Source organism: Macaca fascicularis, chromosome 10 (genome assembly GCF_037993035.2).
Source record: "Macaca fascicularis isolate 582-1 chromosome 10, T2T-MFA8v1.1".
Classification (NCBI taxonomy): Eukaryota; Metazoa; Chordata; class Mammalia; order Primates; family Cercopithecidae; genus Macaca; species Macaca fascicularis.
Genome location: NC_088384.1, coordinates 62,536,997 through 62,555,318, shown reverse-complemented (window position 1 = coordinate 62,555,318; position 18,322 = coordinate 62,536,997). Strand labels below are relative to the sequence as shown.

The following is an 18,322-nucleotide window of genomic DNA, read 5'->3' as shown; positions in this document are numbered from 1 at the left end:
CAGGTGGCTAACCCTAAGCTTCCTGCTCAAATGAACTCAGCACTTAATCATGATTTCTGAATCTCATGATCTAAGGTTGACAGGTTGGTGCATTCTACCATTACGTGCTGTCATTGTTTTCAAGGAAATCTGCCTCTGCAACTATCACGCTTCATTGAATTTAAGACACCGTTGATATAAGACCACTACTTTATATACTGCAAACAACAGAAATCCTCTGGCAGGAGAGCTGTGACATGCCATGAATTCTGCAATGTACTCCAATCTTGGAGAAGTTAAGATGTGTTTTTCTGAATGTGTATGTCTTAGAATCATTGAAAAAATGGTATTTTATTTTTGCACAGCAGTCGCAAAAATATCACAAAGGAAGAACATCAATGTTGGCAGCCTTTCCAATGGGCAAGGAAGTATCTATCTGTGCAGCATCCCAGGAAACACACAAACGTAGCTGAAGGAGATATCTCTGTGCTTGGAACCTCCTAGAATGTCTCCTCTCCTGGATTCCAGAAGGAGGTACAGGGTGATTCATACCACATGGACTCTGGTTGTCTTCCTGAAGAAGGCTGGCTCTGCACAAGGGCACTGCCTTGGGATACGCCCCATCTTTTCATCCACAGTCACATGGACTCCTGCCGTCTTCCTGAAGAAGCCTGGCTCTGCACAAGGGCACTGCCTTGGGTAATGCCCCATCTTTTCATCCATAGCCACTGCCCCATTGCCAACCATCTGCCTGAGGCCTGGTCAGGTGAATGGGCCCTACTGGGGACCTTTGGCTACTGAAGGCTTTAGAATGCCTCTTTGACATATTCTTCTCTGTGATTCTGTGTGTGAGGAGATCCAGGAGCCGAGGTGGAGAACCCTGGATGACCTTACAAGATGGCTATCTAGTTGTATGTTCCCCGCACTGGCCTCCCCTGAAACCTTCCCTGTACCACCAATCCGCCCCTCCATCCATGGTGTGTGCATGTGTGCACAGGCCCATGGTGGGCCAACAGCCCTGCCCCAGACATTGTCGGGTTCTTTGGGAGACCGAAGCCACAAGAGGTAACATGTGCAGCATTCAGTGGACAAGTTTCCTGCCACATGGAGAAAACTGGCTTCGGTGAGGCTGAAGCACAGAGCCAACATTAAAATAGAACGAGAAGACACACACAGAGAAAGAGAGCCAATGGCATTTCCGTTTCAGTTTCCAGTTTTGATTCATTTAGTTGAAAGCCTAGCCACATTCCCACACTTGGATTCTGTAATACATTCCAGGATTCTTATAATAAAACCTGTGTTTTATTTCACTGGCTTCAATTAGGATGCCATCTCCCACAGCAAAAACGTCTAACAAGTATATGGACCATATTCCTGACCTGAGCAATGTAGAGAGCACACTGATGATAATGATGCCAGCTTTAGGACTACGTGGAAAAAGCAGAGCAGGCATTTCAAGGGTTGGGGACAAATAAAGGCAAAAAGTTCCAAAAGAGAGATATAAAGCAGAATTTGATTTAGGGAAAGTTTAGCAAAAAGACAAAACTCTGTAGTCAGGAAGAGTCTTGAGAGACACAGCCCTGGGCCACGTAACATGGCTAAGCCCCAGGGCTCAGGAGCATCAGACTCAGCGCCCACCCAGGCCACTCTTGCAGGTCATCCTGCAGCCAGTACAGGGGTCTGACCTCCCCCTTCAAGGGAACTGACCATGTTTCAATCAAATAATTGGTTTAGTAGAGAAAAGCCAGGACTAGTGTTGATGAGGCCCAGGTTATCGACTCCCTGGAGAACCCACAGTGATCTGGCTGAGCCTCTTTCTGCCCCTGTTCCTGAGCTGTTAAATGAGAAGATTCAATGAGCTCTAAGATACTTAACAGAAAACTTTTCAGTCCAATCCAGCACATACAAATGTCAACATAGCTTATCTATTGTAATAGACCTAGAAATCATAAAACAGGAATATTTCCTGTGTAAACTGCCTGCAGTGAATGCTCTAGTTGGGACATGCTTGGGGCCCAGTGCAAACTCTCCCCAGACCCACCTCAACCCATCATCCTTGGCCTCTCCTTCGGCACTTCCGTAAAGTATTAGGATCCAGGGAACATGTAGAAATGCCTGAGCCAGATGATCTTCCCAGCAGTTTCTTTCTGCCACATAAACTCGGGGCATGTGGGACTCCATCCATAGCCTCCCTATCTATCATTCTATCCTCACCCCAGACACATTCCTCTTTTTCTTTGGAAACGTGTCTCTCACTGGCCTTGCTGGAATGAGATGACCTGAAACATGTGCAGAATCAAAAGTTAATAATAAAACCCTGCTTGTTAGGCACTCAGCCCTGGTTCCTGGGACCACAGAAACAATTGTTGATTCTTCCCTTTTGAAATCACACAGGAGGCCAAGGCGAGCCACTCGCCGACTCACAAGTGATCCCAATCATCTAATGCCGCCTGGCCCCAGAGCTTCCAGGAGTACATGGAGCTCTCTGCATTGTCATGATCTTGCATGAGTCTAGCAGAGAGAAGCAAAAATGAGGCTCCGCTGGAGAAACTGTCCTGCTGGTTTTGTTTACGAGTAAGTGTGTTTGTTAGTTGGGGTTGGCTTAGTGGGGGATGGAGGATCCCCGGTTTTATTAATATTAAAGTTCCATCTACCTAAATTTTTATGCCTATTGTTTATTTTCTCCAAGAATCAAAATATAAGAATGAATAAATTAAAATCACAGTGAGACGCCATCTCACACCAGTGAGAATGGCTATTATTAACAAGTCCAAAAACAAAAGATGCTGGTAAGGTTGTGGAGAAAAGGGAGTGCCTATATGCTGTTGGTGGGAATGTAAATTAGTTCAGCCCCTGTGAAGAGCAATTGGAGATTTCTTAAAGAACATGAAACCCAACTACTGTTCGACTCAGCAATCCCATTACTGAGTATATGTCCAAAAGAAAACAAATCACTCTACCAAAAAGACAAATGGATTCACATGTTCATCCCACTATTCACAAAAGCAAAGACATGGAATCCACCCAGATGACCATCAATGGTGAACTGAATAAATAAAATGTGATACATATACACCATAGAATACTACACAGTCATAAAAAATGAACAAAATTTTGTCCTTTGCAGCAACAGGGATGCAGCTAGAGGCCATTATTCCAAGTGAATTAGTGCAAGAACAGAAAACAAATACCACATGTTCTCACTTATAAATGGGAGCTAAACATTGGGTACCCATGGACATAAAGATGGCAACAATAAACACTGGGGACTATAGAGGAGGGAGGGAATTAGGGGAGCAAGAATTGAAAAACTAGCTTTTGGACACTATGCTCAGTACCTGGGTGACAGAATCAATCGTACCCCAAACCTCAGGATCATGCACCATTCCCAGTAACAAACCTGCCCACATACCACCTGAATTTAAAAGTTAAAATTATGGTTTTTAAATATATGTATATATATATTTATATATATATAATATATATAAATGCTTATATAAATATGTATTAATCAACTTAGCCTTGGGAACCATTCTTGTGATTGGGCATTAACTTGTGTCAATTAACAAATGAGAAGGAAGGGTGATCATTAGAAAAGAGATCATGGCAACCCCTCCTAGGAACCCTTCTCTTTATTCTCTTCCAAATAATCATAAACCTTTACTGTTAACTTACATGCTATGTTGTGACATATTTTACTTCCTCAACTTGATGCTGATGTACTTGACAAGTGACACATTTCTTTCAAATGTAAGTTTTCTACTATGCCGAAAGTAATACCTTGCATACTATAAATATTTTTAAATTTATAAATGAAAAGACTGTGTGTCTATGTAACCGTATTCTGTAAATTAACAGAATTATTACTGATATTGGCTAATTTTGAATAAATGAGTAGGGTTTATTTATTAAAAAAAGAAAGAAAAAAGATGCCCATCTGGGCATCTGATCTTGTGGCCCCCACCCAGGAACTGACTCAGCGCAAGGCGACAGCTTCAGTTCCCTGTGATTTCATGTCCTACCTCACCAATCAGCACTCCTGGCCCACTGGCTTCCTCACACCCACCAAGGTGTCCTTAAAAACTCTGATCCCCAAATGCTCAGGGGGACTGATCTGAGTAATAATAAAACTCCTGTCTCCCACGTAGCCAGCTCTGTGTGAATTACTCTTTCTCTATTGCAATTCCCCTGTCTTGATAAATCGGCTCTGTCTAGGCAGCAGACAAGGTGAACCCACTGGGCAGTTACAGTGTAAAGTCAGGAGGGACAGAGCTGGGAATCCAGCCTCACCTTCCCTGGTTGCCCGGTGCGTGACAGGGCCTCTGCTCCTCCTTCCCATGCAGGGAGGGGTCCCTCCTTATTTCAATCACAGGCCTTCAATTTCTTCATCGTTTCCACATCTCCACAAGTTCACACGTGACTCTCTGAAGCACAGAAATGTGAAAAGCCTGTTTCTGCTGAGCAGCGAAGAAGACACAGCAGGAACAGACACTTTCGTGATAAGAAGAGGAGGTGGAAGGAGTCCCTGTGGCATTCCTGGCAGGGCAGGGCCCTGGGACACTAAGCCATTAAACCTGGCCGCAGAATGGAGACCTGTAACAGAGGCAGGGCCAGCTGACAGCTGCAGCACATTCTGAGACATGCGCAGCGTCAGTGGCCCTCCGCAGGAGTAGGAGCGGAAACCCAGGTGAGCACAGCCTGCCAGATATGCAGCGTCAGTGGCCTTCCGCAAGAGTAGGGGCGGAAACCCAGGTGAGCACAGCCTGAGAGATGCGCAGCGTCAGTGGCCCTCCGCCAGAGTAGGGGCGGAAATCCAGGTGAGCACAGCCTGAGAGATACGCAGCATCAGTGGCCCTCCGCCAGAGCAGGGGGGGGGGAAATCCAGGTGAGCACAGCCTGCCAGATACGCACCGTCAGTGGCCCTCCACCAGAGTAGGGGCGGAAACCCAGGAGAGGTGAGGCACAGGGAGAAAACAGATTCATAGAGGGTGCTTCTCAGGTCATCCAGACAGTGTCACGTTTTCCTGCCACCATCCGCCCTGCAACTGGCACCTGAGGTGGGGGTGCCGTTGTGAAAACGAGCCCTTAACCTGGGGAATCTGCCCTGACTCGGGTTGGTTTCAGAAGCGAGTAAAATTGGAGAATACCAGCTGGTTTTGGAGAATTGGTCAAGAAAGCCCACACATCTGGTGTCAGAAGTGAAGAATCGAGAATAATAGTGGAGTACTGCAGAAAGTAGTGTGTTTTTCCTTTTCGCTCCCTCATGAGAGAATGGCAGAGACCACAGACACCATTTATGCTGAGTTTGCCAGACCTCATCACCACCAGCTAATAACAATGTAGCCAGTTCCTCTTTTTGGGACACTGCCCTTCTTTCAAGTGTTCTATAAACAAGGCTGCAATGACAACTACAATAGTCGAGTCATTCTGCTCACCGTTAGGTATTTCCTGAAGGCACATTACTTGAAGTGGAAAACTTTCTCATGCAAGTTGCAAAATTGCCCCCAGGAGGGGTCTTTCAAGTTGTTACATCCAAGAGAGTAGGAAATGCTTCAAATCTGTACAACACTATGTGTGTCTGTGTATGTATGTGCATGTGTGTATATATGTGTGCCTGTATGTATATGTGCATGTGTGTATATGTGTCTGTGTATGCATGTATATATGTATTATGTGTGTCTGTGTATGTGCATGTGTGTATATATGTGTGCCTGTATGTGTATGTGCATGTGAGTATATGTGTCTGTGTGTGTATGCGTGTATATATGTATTATGTGTGTGTGTCTGTGTGTGCATGTGTTTGTGTATGTGTGTGTGTACTTGTTTATGGAGCTTTGCAATTGTTAATTTTAAAATACTACATTATTGTGGCCTCTACTTTTTTATCAACAATAAATATTTTTCGATATGAACTGACCCTTCGTTTGAATCTGTATGTATGCATTACCTGTGTGTGGCTTTATTGCATTTTCTATCCTGGTTCTCACCTGTTTTAGTTTCAATAGCCTCCTGCCACTCTATATACTACAGTTATTAACAATTTTTAGGATAATAGTGTAATTTATTGTCTAAATCAGGGCATTTGAGAGTAGAAGTGTTACAGTCAATAATTATGCACAAAAACAGGCATAAACCAGGACTCTCTGGAGCAAATCAGAATCACAAGACATCTAATCATCGCCCCCCATTGCAAATGTTTTTTCTGAGTTGCCATTTGCCTTTCAATTTTTCTTAAGATTTGATGGGCGGAGATTTGAATGTTTGTAGAATCAAATCTTCTCTCTTAATAGCTTCTCCTTTTTATATTTTATTTATTTATTTATTTATTTTACTTTAAGTTCCGGGATACATGTGCAGAACGTGCAGGTTTGTTACATAGATATACACGTGTCATGGTGGTTTGCTGCACCTATCAACCTGTCATCTAGGTTTTAAGCCCTGCATGCATTAGGTATTTGTCCTAATGCTCTCCCTTCCCTTGCCCCCCACCCCGACAAGCTCTGGTATGTGTTCTTCCCCTCCCTGTGTCCATGTGTTCTCACTGTTCAACTCCCACTTATGAGTGAGAACATGTGGTATTTGGTTTTCTGTTCCTGTGTGTGTTTGCTGAGGACCATGGCTTCCAGCTTCATCCATGTCCCCGCAAAGGACATATTCTCATTCTTTTTTTGTTTTGTTTTATTTTTTTGAGACAGAATCTCACTCTGTCACCCAGGCTGGTGTGCAGTGACGTGATCTCCACTCACACAAGCTTCACCTCCAGGGTTCATGCCATTCTCCTGCCTCAGCCTCCCAAGTAGCTGGGACTACAGGCGCCCCCCACCACGCCAGGCTAATTTTTTGTATTTTTAGTAGAGATGGGGTTTCACTGTGTTAGCCAGAATGGTCTTGATCTCCTGACCTCATGAGCCGCCCGCCTTGGCCTCCCAAGATCTCATTCATTTTTGTTGGCTAGATAGTATTCCATGATGTATATGTACCACATTTTCTTTATCCAGTCAGTCATTAATGGGCACTTGTATTGGTTCCATGTCTTTGCTATTGTAAATAGTGCTGCAATAAACATATGTGTGCATATCTCTTTATAGTAGAATGATTTATATTGCTTTGGGTATAAACCCAGTAATGGGATTGCTGAGTCAAATGTTATTTCTGGTTCTAGATCCCTGAGGAATCGCCACACTGTTTTCCACAATGGCTGAACTAATTTACATTCCCACCAACAGTGTAAAAGCGTTCCTATTTCTCCATAGCCTCACCAGCATGTATTGTTTCTTGACTTTTTCATAATCACCATTCTGACTGGTGTGAGATGATAGATATCTCATTGTGGTTTTGATTTGCATTTCTCTGATGATTAGTGACATTGGAGATTTTTTTCATACGTTTTTTGGCTGCATAAAATGTCTTCTTTTGAGAGTGTCTGTTCATATCCATTGCCCATTTTTTGATGGGGTTGTTTGTTTTTTTCTTATAAATTTGTTTAAGCTCCTTGTAGATTCTGGATATTAGACCTTTGTCAGATGGGTAGATTGCAAAACTTTTCTCCCATTCTGTAGGCTGTCTGTTCATTTTGATGGCAGTTTCTTTTGCTATGCAGAAGCTCTTTAGTTTATTTTGATCCCATTTGTCAATTTTGGCTTTTGTTGCAGTTGCTTTTGGCATTTTTGTCATGAAGTCTTTGTCCATGCCTATGTCCTGAATAGTATTGCCCAGGTTTTATTCTAGGGTTTTTATGGTTTTGGGTTTTACATTTAAGTCTTTAATCTATCTTGAGTTAATTTTTATATAAAGTATAACAAAGGGGTCCAGTTTCAGTTTTCTGCATATAACTAGCCAGTTTTCCCAGCATCATTTATTAAATATGGAATCCTTTTCCCCATTGCTTGTTTTCATCAGGTTTGTCAAAGATCAGATGGTTGTAGATGTGTGGTATTATTTCTGAGGTCTTCGTTCTGTTCTATTGGTATATATGTCTGTTTTGGTACCAGTAACACGCTGTTTTGGTTACTGTAGCCTTGTAGTATAGTTTGAAGTCAGGTACTGTGATGCCTCCAGCTTTGTTATTTTTGCTTAGGATTGTCTTGGTTATACAAGCTCTTTTTTTGGTTCCATATGAAATTTAAAGTAGTTTTTATCTAATTCTGCAAAGAATGTCAGTGGAAGTTTGATGGATTAGCATTGAATCTATAAATTACTTTGGGCAATTTTCACAATGTTGATTCTTCCTATTCATGAGGATGGAATGCTTTTCCATTTGTTTGTGTCTTCTCTTATTTCCTTGAGCAGTGGTTTGTAGTTCTTGAAGAGATCCTTCATGTATCTTGTTAGCTGTATTCCCAGGCATTTTATTCTCTTCGTAGCAATTGTGAATGGAAGTTCATACATGATTTGGCTCTCTGCTTGTCAATTGTTGGTATATAGGAATGCTTGTGATTTTTGCACGTGTATTTTGTATCCTGAGACTTTGCTGAAGTTGCTTATCAGCTTAAAGAGTTTTGGGGCAGAGATGATAGGGTTTTCTAAATATAGAATCACATCATCTGCAAACAGAGACAGTTTGACTTCCTCTCTTCCTATTTGAATACCATTTATTTCTTCTCTTGCTTGATTGCCCTGGCCAGAACTTCCAATACTAAATAGAGTGGTGAGAGAAGGCATCCTTGCCTTGTGCCAGTTTTCAAAGGGAATGCATACAGCTTTTGCCCATTCAGTAAGATTATGGGTTTGTCATAAATAGCTCTTATTATCTTGAAATATGTTCCATCAAAACCTAGTTTGTTGAGAGTTTTTAGCATGAAAGGCTGTTGAATTTTGTCAAAGGCCTTTTCTGCATCTATTGAGGGATTCATGTGGTTTTTGTCAATGGTTCTGTTCATGTGATGGATTACGTTTATTGATTTGCATATATTGAACCAGCCTTGCATCCCAGGGATGAAGCCAACTTGATCGTGATGCATAAGCTTTTTGATGTGCTGCTGGATTTGGTTTGCCAGTATTTTATTGAGGATTTTCACATCGATATTTATCAGGGATATTGGCCTGAAGTTTTCTTTTTTTGTTCTGTCTGTATCAGGTTTTGGTATTAGGATGATGCTGGCTTCATAAAATGAGTTAGGGAGGAGTCCCTCTTTTTCAGTTGCTTAGAATCATTTCAGGAGAAATGGTACCAGCTCCTCTTTGTGCCTCTTTGTGTAGAATTTGACTGTGAATTCGTCTGGTCCTGGGCTTTTTGTGGTTAGTAGGCTATTAATTAGTGCCTCAATTTCAGAACTTGTTATTGGTCTATTCAGGGATTCAACCTCTTCCTGTGTTAGTCTTGGGAGGGTGTTTGTGTCCAGGAATTCATCTATTTCTTCTAGATTTTCTAGTTTATTTGTGTAGAGGTGTTTACAGTATTCTCTGGTGGTAGTTTGTGTTTCTGTGGGGTCAGTGGAGACATCCCCTTTATCATTTTTTATTATATCTATTTGATTCTCCTCTTTTTTCTTCTTTATTAGTTTAGCTAGTGGTCTACTTTGTTAATTTTTTCAAAAAAAAAACTACTGTATTCATTGATTTTTTGAAGGGTTTTTCCTGTCTCTATTTCTTTCAGTTCTACTCTGATCTTAGTTATTTGTCTTCTGCTAGCTTTGGGGTTAAACTGTTTGCTCTTGTTTTTCTAGTTCTTTTAATTGTGATGTTAGGATGTCAATTTGAGATCTTTCCAGCTTTCTGATGTGGGCATTTAGTGCTATAAATTTTCCTCTTAATGCTGCTTTAGCTGTGTCCCAGAGATGCTGGTACATTGCCTCTTTGTTCTCATTGGTTTCAAAGAACTTCTTGATTTCTGCCTTAAGTTCATTATTTACCCAGGAATCTTTCAGGACGAGGTTGTTCAATTTCCATGTAGTTGTGTGGTTTTGAGTGAGTTTCTTAATTCTGAGTTCTAATTTGATTGCACTGTAGTCTGAGAGACTGTTATGATTTCAGCTCTTTTGCACTTGCTGAGGAATGTTTTACTTCCAACTATGTGGTCAATTTTAGAATAAGTGCCATATGGCATTGAGAAGAATGTATATTGTGTTGATTTGGGATGGAAAGTTCTGTGGATGTCTATTAGGTCCACTTGATACAGAGCTGAGTTCAAGTTCTGAATAACCTTGTTAATTTTCTGTCTTGTTGATCTGTCTAATATTGACAGTGGGGTGTTAAAGTCTCCCTATTATTGTGTAGGAGTCTAAGTCTCTTTGTAGGTCTCTAAGAACTTGTTTTATAAATTTGAGTGCTCCTGTATTGGGTGCATATATGTTTAGGATAGTTAGCTCTTCTCAAATTGATCCGTTTAGCATTATGTAATGCCCTTCTTTGTCGTTTTTGATCTTTGTTGGCTTAAAGTCTGTTTTATCAGAGACTAGGATTGCAACCCCTGCTTTTTTTTTATTTTTTTTTTATTTTATTTATTTATTTTTTTTTTGCTTTTTATTTGCTTGGTAAATTTTCCTCTATTCCTTTCTTTTCAGCCTATGTGTGTCTTTGCACTTGAGATGGGTCTCCTGAATACACACACCGATGGGTCTTGACTCTTTATCCAATTTGCTACTCTGTGTCTTTTAATTGGGGCATTTAGCCCATTTACATTTAAGGTTAATATTGTTATGCGTGTATTTCATCCTGTCATCATGATGCTAGCTGGTTATTTTGCACATTATTTGACGCAGTTTCTTCATATGTCATTGGTCTTTATATTTTCTTGTGTTTTTGCAGTGACTGGTACCGGTTTTTCCTTTACATATTTAGTGCTTCCTTCAGGAGCTCTTGCAAGGCAGGCCTGGTGCTGATGAAATCCCTTAGGATTTGCTTGTTTGAAAAGGATTTTATTTCTCCTTTGCTGATGAAGCTTAGTTTGACTGGATATGAAGTTCTGGATTGAACATTCTTTTCTTTAAGAATGTTGAATATTGGCCCCCACTCTCTTCTGGCTTGTGGGGTTTCTGCTGAGAGATCTGGTGTTAGTTTGATGGACTTGCCTTTGTAGGTGACCTTTCTGTTTGGCTGCCCTTAATATTTTTCCTTTGTTTCAACCTTGAAGAATCTGACAATTATATGTCTTGGGGTTGCTCTTCTCCAGGAGAATCTTAGTGGCGGTCTCCATATTTCCTGAATTTGAATGTTGACCTGTCTTGCTAGGTTAGGTAAATTCTCCTGGATAACATCCTGAAGTATGTTTTCCAACTTGGTTCCATTCCCCCCGTCATTTTCATGTACTCCAATCAATTGTAAGTTCGGTCTTTTTACATATTCCCATATTTCTCAGAGGTTTTGTTCATTCCTTTTCATTCTTTTTGCTCTAATCTTGACTGCATGCCTTATTTCAGAGGCCTTCAAACTCTGATATCCTTTCTTCTGTTTGATCAATTTGGCTACTGCTACTTGTGTATGCTTCACAAAGTTCTCATGCCGTGTTTTTCAGCTCCATCAGGTCATTAATGTTTCTCTCTACACTGATTATTCTAGTTAGCAGCTCCTGTAACCTTTTATCAAGATTCTTAGCTTCTTTGTATTGGGTTAGAACATGCTCCTTTAACTCAATGGAGTTTGTTATTACCCACCTTCTGAAGCCTACTTCTGTCAATTCAACCATCTCATTCTACGTCCAATTCTGTGCCCTTGCTGGAGAGGTGTTGCAATCATTTGGAGGAGAAGAGGCATTCTGGCATTTGGAATTTTCTGCATTTTTGTGCTGGTTTTTCCTCGTCTTTGTGGATTTATCTACTTTTGATCTTTGAGGCTGATGACCTTTTGATGGGGTTTATTTCGGGGGGGGTGGTATTTTTGTTGATGTTGCTGTTGTTTTCTGTTTGTTAGCTTTTTTTTCTAACAGTCAGGCCCCTCTTCTGCAGGTCTGCTGCAGTTTGCTCCATGCATCAACCTGCTCCATGGGACATACCTGGATTATTTTCCCAGTACTGACAGTGGTGCCCACAATACCACCTGCAAGTCAGCAGAGCAGAGCTCAGTAGGACAAACATCAGCTCTCCTGCAGGACTGTCTACACCTGGAGTAGAAACCACAGCCATTGCCACGCTGGTCCATAGGTCTGGCCAACTAAGCTTGCAGTTGTGCCATTCACTGACCAGGCTCAGTGCCCCAACGTGCTCTCCCACACAGGAAGCTCTGGATCCTCAGAAAAGGCTTGAAAAGAACTGAAAGGTGTTCCTCTGGGATGTCATTCATGTCAAGTGCATCAGCAGCCCAGAAGGATCTCCTTCCTCACTACAGACCCCAAGCTAATTACACAAGGTTTTAACAAGATGAATTATTGATTTACCGTCCACTGCCTCAAACCAGTGTCTTGGAAATGAACACCAGAGCCTGAGAGCAGGAGGGCTCATTCTATGAATATGTGCAGGTGAAACTCTGCCTTGAAGCTCATGGAAACTCTAATCTCCCACCGATTTTATGGCAGGGAGAAGCACATGGAGCATCTCTTCCCCTTAGTTCAAATCCTGCAGGGACCACAGCTCTCCCGGGTCTTCCCCAGAACCAAGCCCATGGCCACACCAGGAACTGCTCCAAACAGAGCTTCTTGCCATGGGGCAGGGTACCACAGTCCTTCTCCCCCTAGGCTAGGGTACCCCTGGTTTCTGCTCAGGGAGTTGCAGGGGGAGTCAGGCTACAGATTCCCCACTCAAAAGCTTCTCATCTGCTTTGCATTCATCTCTTCTAGTCAGTGATGTCTTCGGTGTGCTTAACATTCAGAGCAGAGCAGTTTTTAAAACCCACCTCTTCTATATGATAAAATTATTTTCAGTAATAAGCAACTACAAATCTACAAAAATAAAAACAGTATAGTATTGGCACAGATCATCATATATATCAGTGGAACAAAATTTTCCAGAAAAAGACTACGCATATGTGATTGATTTTTTTTTTTTTTTTTTTTGAGACGGAGTTTCGCTCTTGTTGCCCAGGCTAGAGTGCAGTGGCATGATCTCGGCTCACTGCAACTTCCGCCTCCCAGGTTCAAGCGATTCTCCTACCTCAGCCTCCTGAGTAGCTGGGATTACAGGCATGTGCCACCAAGCCTGGCTAATTATTTGTATTTTTAGTAGAGACAGGGTTTCTCCATGATGGTCAGGCTGGTCTCAAACTCCTGACCTCAGGTGGCCCCCCTGCCTCAGCCTCCCAAAGTGCTAGGATTACAGGCATGAGCCACCACACCCAGCGATTAATTGATTGTTACAAAGGTGCCAAGGTAATCCAGTAGAGAAAAGATAGTCTCTTCAAATGGTGCTGGAACAAGTGAACAATCATATGCATAAAATAACTTCAACTATTACCTTCCACCATACACAAAAATTAACTCAAAATGAATCATAAACTAAATGCAGAAGCTAAAACTACAAAACTTCCAGAAGAAACATGAGGAAAAAAATTTTGTGACCTTGGTTTGAAAAGTAAGTTGTTGCTAGAATACCAAAAATGACTCATAAAAGAAGAAAATGATAAACTGAACTTGATAAAAATGAAAACCTTTTGTTTTTCAAAGAGACACTACTATGAAAATCAAAACCCACACACTGAGAGAAAATATTTACTGATAAAGGCCTGCATACCTGATAAAGGAATTGTGTCTGAATGTATATAAAGAACTCTCACAACTCAATAATAAGAAAACAAACAGTCTAACTTAAAAAGATGGGAAAAGATTTGAGGAGACACTCCACTGAGGAGAGCTATGGATGGTCAGAGGCTCCACATCCCTAGGCAAGAGGGAAATGCAAATGAGCCCTCGCCTCACACTAAAATGATTAAAATTAAGAGTATTGACAACGAGCTGGGGGCAGTGGCTCATGCCTGTAATCCCAACACTTTGGGAGACTGAGGCAGGATGATTGCTTGAGCACAGAAGTTCAAGGCCAGCCTAGGAAACACAGCAAGACTTCATCTCTAACAAAATTTTTAAAATTTAAAAAAATTAGCCAGGTATGGTAGTGCATGACTTTAGTCTCAGCTACTCAGGAGGCTGAAATGGGAGCGTCGCTTAAGCCTAAGAGGTTGAGGCTGCAGTGAGCTCTATATATATATAATTTAAACTGAAGAATACTGACAATGACACGTGATGGTGAGGTATGAAGCGACTGGAACTTTCATACTTGGCTTGTGGGAATGTAAGTAGTACCACATTTTGAAGAAGAGCTTGGCAGTTTCCAATAAAGTTAAGTATATGTAATTGTCCAATGGGTTCTTCCTGCCCATTACACAGACAAAATCAATTTGCTGAGACCATGCCATTGCAGTAAATAAAGAGTTTAATTAACACAAGGCCAGCTATGCAGGATAACTCAAGTTATCACTCAATCAGTCTCCTAGAAGGGTCAGAGGTTATGGTTTTTTAAGCACTGTTTGGTGGGCCAGGGTCTAGGGAATGGGTGCTGCTGCCTGGCTGGGGATATAATCATACGGGTATGGAAAACAGTTCTTGTGTGCTGAGTCCAACTCTTTGGAGTTGGGGGCCTGGGACCAATTGAGTCACAAGCCTCAAGCCTAGGTAGCATCACCTAGTCATCAGAAATGCAGAAGTTTGAGGGAAAAAAAAGTCTCAAAAGGCCAATCTCGGGTTCTACAAAAAGAATGCCATCTACAGGAGAAACTGGAGAAGTTGCACATCTTGTGATTTCTGGAAAAATGGCTAGTATTGGTTAACTAGACCTGCATCTTAGCAGAATTCAGTCCCTCTCAAAATCCTAAGCTTGTGGGCTTTCATTAGTTTTACCAACGTGTCTTAGTTTTGGGGAAGAACTATTATCATCTTTGCTTTAAGGTTAAACTGTAAACTAAATTTCTCCCAAAGTTACCTTGGCCTATGCCAAGGAATGATCAAAGAGAGCTTGGAGTTAGAAGCAAGATGGAGTCGACTCTGTCAGATTTCTCTCACTGTCATACTTTTGCAAAGGCAGTTTCACACGTATTTACCACGCAACCCCATAGTCAGAGTCACAGGTTGTAACCCAAGAGAAATCATCAAATTGTGCACCTAAAAAAGGTGAGTTTTAATCTGTGCAAATTATACCTCAATAAACTTTAAAAGTAAACAGTCAAGTGGTAATCACTAATAATCATTATTTTCTTGGTTCTTTAGATTTAAAATGGTTAACAATTTTAATGGAAGCAGAAATTTCTGCTCATGTTATTAATCAAATTCAGCAAAGTATTTCCTGCGAGAAAACAAAAGAACTTTTGTCTGAGGAATGCAAGTCCTTTTAAATTGTCAGATCCAGAGAGAGATTAAATGAGACAGCAATCGCATCCTACCCCACTTTGAGCCATGTGAACATCTCCTGAAACTGCTTCCTAATGACACAAGTAGCTGTAAATTAACTGAATAATGCCACACCAGACACCATTACCCACACCCTAACGATGTACGGCCCATCACTAATCAATGTTATTTCTGTAAACCAGTGAGAATCCCTGACAAACAACTTTGTATCAGCCCCTTCCCTGTCCCCTGCTACTTTTTTTTGCCTTTCAAAACCTGCTTGTAACAAATGGAGCTCAGAGCCATGGTTACTTGAGTCTGAGTCTTTCAGGCAGCTCTCCTCACCTTGACTCAAGTAAATTCTTTAAATTATATTTTGTGTTTCAGTCTCCTCCTTTTAGCTTGACATAAGAACCAAAATTTGCTCTTACCAAAAAAAAAAAAAAAAAAAGGAAAAGAAACCTCAAAAGTCATTCTCCATTTCACTGTTTTAAATTTTAATCAGAAATTAAAACTGAATGGTCACATAGAATGACAGACTTAATAACTCAAGTTCTCTTCATTGCCTTTACAGACACATTGCAATCATGTTTTATTTAGAACTGAAACCACCTCTGCAAAGATTATGACAGTGACAGAAACCTAGCATGGCCAACTCCATCTTGCTTCTAGCCTCACAGGCTGGCTATCTTCACTCATTCCTGGGTATGGACCAAGATAACCATGAGAGGAATTTGGTTTATGGTTTAACTTGGAGGCAAGGATAAAAGTCCCTCCCCAAAACTAACTCCATCCTGGCTCAGGGACTGAAACTAATAAAAGGCAGTGAGATGAGCATTACAGGAGAGGCCTGAATTCTGCTGAGATGTCAGCATAGTTCCTATAATCCCTTACTGCTCAGGAGTCATGTGGCCAGAGGTCACAAGATTTGTGATTTCCCCAATTGCTCCTATAGATAACATTACTATTGTAAAGCCTAAGGTTGGCCTTTTGAGATGTTTTTCAGATATTTTCATTCTGGTCCCTGACTGATCCCATCTGAACCCATGACTCAACTTGTCCTGTGGCCCCACCCAGAGGCAGACTCAGTGCATGAAGACCATTTTCCACATCCCTATTAATTAATCCCCAGCTAGTCAGCAGTACTCATTCCCTAGTCCCCTACCTACCAAGTTATCCATAAAAACCCTAGCCTCTGAGTTCTCAGGGAGTCTGAATGGAGTGATGACTCCAGTCCTCCCTCTCAGAGGCCTTGCATCAATTAAACTCTTTCTCTACTGCAATACCATGGCCTCAGTGAATTGGTTTTGTCTGTGCAGTAGCCAGGAAGAACCCATTGGGTGATTACAGAACCAACAGTGTAAACACAGGAATGTGGAGGACCATGGGGTTTGAAGCCATCAACTGCAAAGACACACCAGAGTCAAGCTCAGATAATCCTGCATTGCTGTGAGTGGACCCTCAAAACAAAATCCGATGGCTAAATCTAGGTGTGTCACGGGCTGCCTCTGTAGGTGAGAGTTCTCCAATTAATTATTCTGTAGAAAATACTTTTTTAAAGGATAAATAATAAATGCCTGCTAATTTGAAGCTTATATATAATATACAAACTAACAACCAAAATGAGTGATTGTGGCATAAGTCTCAAATCATCAAGGCTTTCGAGCCAGCTGGAGGATGTGCCCAGGAGAAAGTCAAGTCACAGAGGCATCTGTGGCTCTTTTATCCAAATAAGTTTCTTTTATCCAAATAGTTTCCAAATAAGAAAGGGAACAGCAGTGAGAGAAATGATTACATATTTGTGAGATTTGAGTTAACGCCAAGTAAATCTACATTTTACATAAGATAAGGTGAACATTTGAAGAAAAAGGGAATGGAGGAAGCAGAGGTCTTGGGGAGGGGTGAAGGAATGATGAGCTTAATCTCATGCTTTGTCTTTGCTCTGTACCTGGGACGGTCAGCTAGCAGTCTTTTGAAAGGCCTAGTTTCTGTTTAACTCTTAGGGAAGAAAACCTAATGGCTGTTCACAAGGGAGGGGTCAGTGAGGTTATATCTGATCTCCCGTCTCATCATGGCCATGAATTCAGCTTCCAGGGTTCCCCTGGGGTTCCATTGGCCAAGAGGGGATCCATTCAGTCAGTTGAGGGAGCTTGGAATTTCTTTATTGCTCAACACAATAAAGGAATTTTTTCAGGAAGCAATATTTTATTACTGACACTGTTTAGTATTGCCAGTGCATAGCCATAACAACAAGCAGAGAGATGTCAGACAGTTTTATTATTGTTGTAAAATTCTCTATAGGCAAGGCCTTCACTGCCTGCACTAGAGATCCCTCCTTGGGGCACCTGTGTCAGTTTCACTGTGACCTACAGCATGGGCACTGACTTTCCCCGCTGCCAAAACCCCAGCCCCCAGCTCGTTGGATGCTCCCTGCTTCTGCCAAGAACCCTCCCCTCTTCCTAGCACTGATGCCCCCATCTCTCTTTGCACCACTTGTTGGGTGAATGTAGCAAGACCAAGTCACAGAGCCCTCAACATCCTTCTGTGGTAACCTGTCAATGAGAGGTACAACACAGACATGTCTGTTGGTTAGTCCAGTAACAGATCTCTCTGATGAAAGGATTTTAGAAGCCAAAAGAGCTCCAGTGGTGGTCTGCCTATGTGGGGGTTCCTCACAGTTTTTCAGTGCCACAAGCACCCATACGTGCATCCACCCTGTAAAACTGATGTAGCAGCTTTCACTTATTAGCTAGGAAGGCACAAGACAGGGAGTCAGAAAGCTGGCCTGGTCACTGTGCCCCTTGAATAAGACACGGATCCTTTGGACAAATCACATCCCATCTCTGGGTCTCAGTTTCCTCATCTGTAAAATCAGGGGAGCAGACCAGGAGGTCTTTAAGACTCTTCCACGCCCCAGGGTTAAATGTCTTGCCATATCTGTTACTCTGAGTTACCTAAGGCAAAACCACTGAGTGAAAATAGGGGAAATTGCCCTGTAGCTAACTTATCTGCTCATTTTTTTATCTCAAATGATTGTTTTTACTCAACTGACTGAAGGGACTTGCTGCCTGGTGTTTTTAAATCATGACAATTTTAGAA

General features: G+C 41.7%; 1 long non-coding RNA gene across 2 annotated transcripts in view; it reads right to left on the bottom strand.

Moving 5' to 3' along the window:
- Positions 1–18,322, bottom strand: part of LOC123567097 (uncharacterized) — a 53,217-nt gene that overhangs the window by 22,436 nt on the left and 12,459 nt on the right. The window lies entirely within an intron of this gene.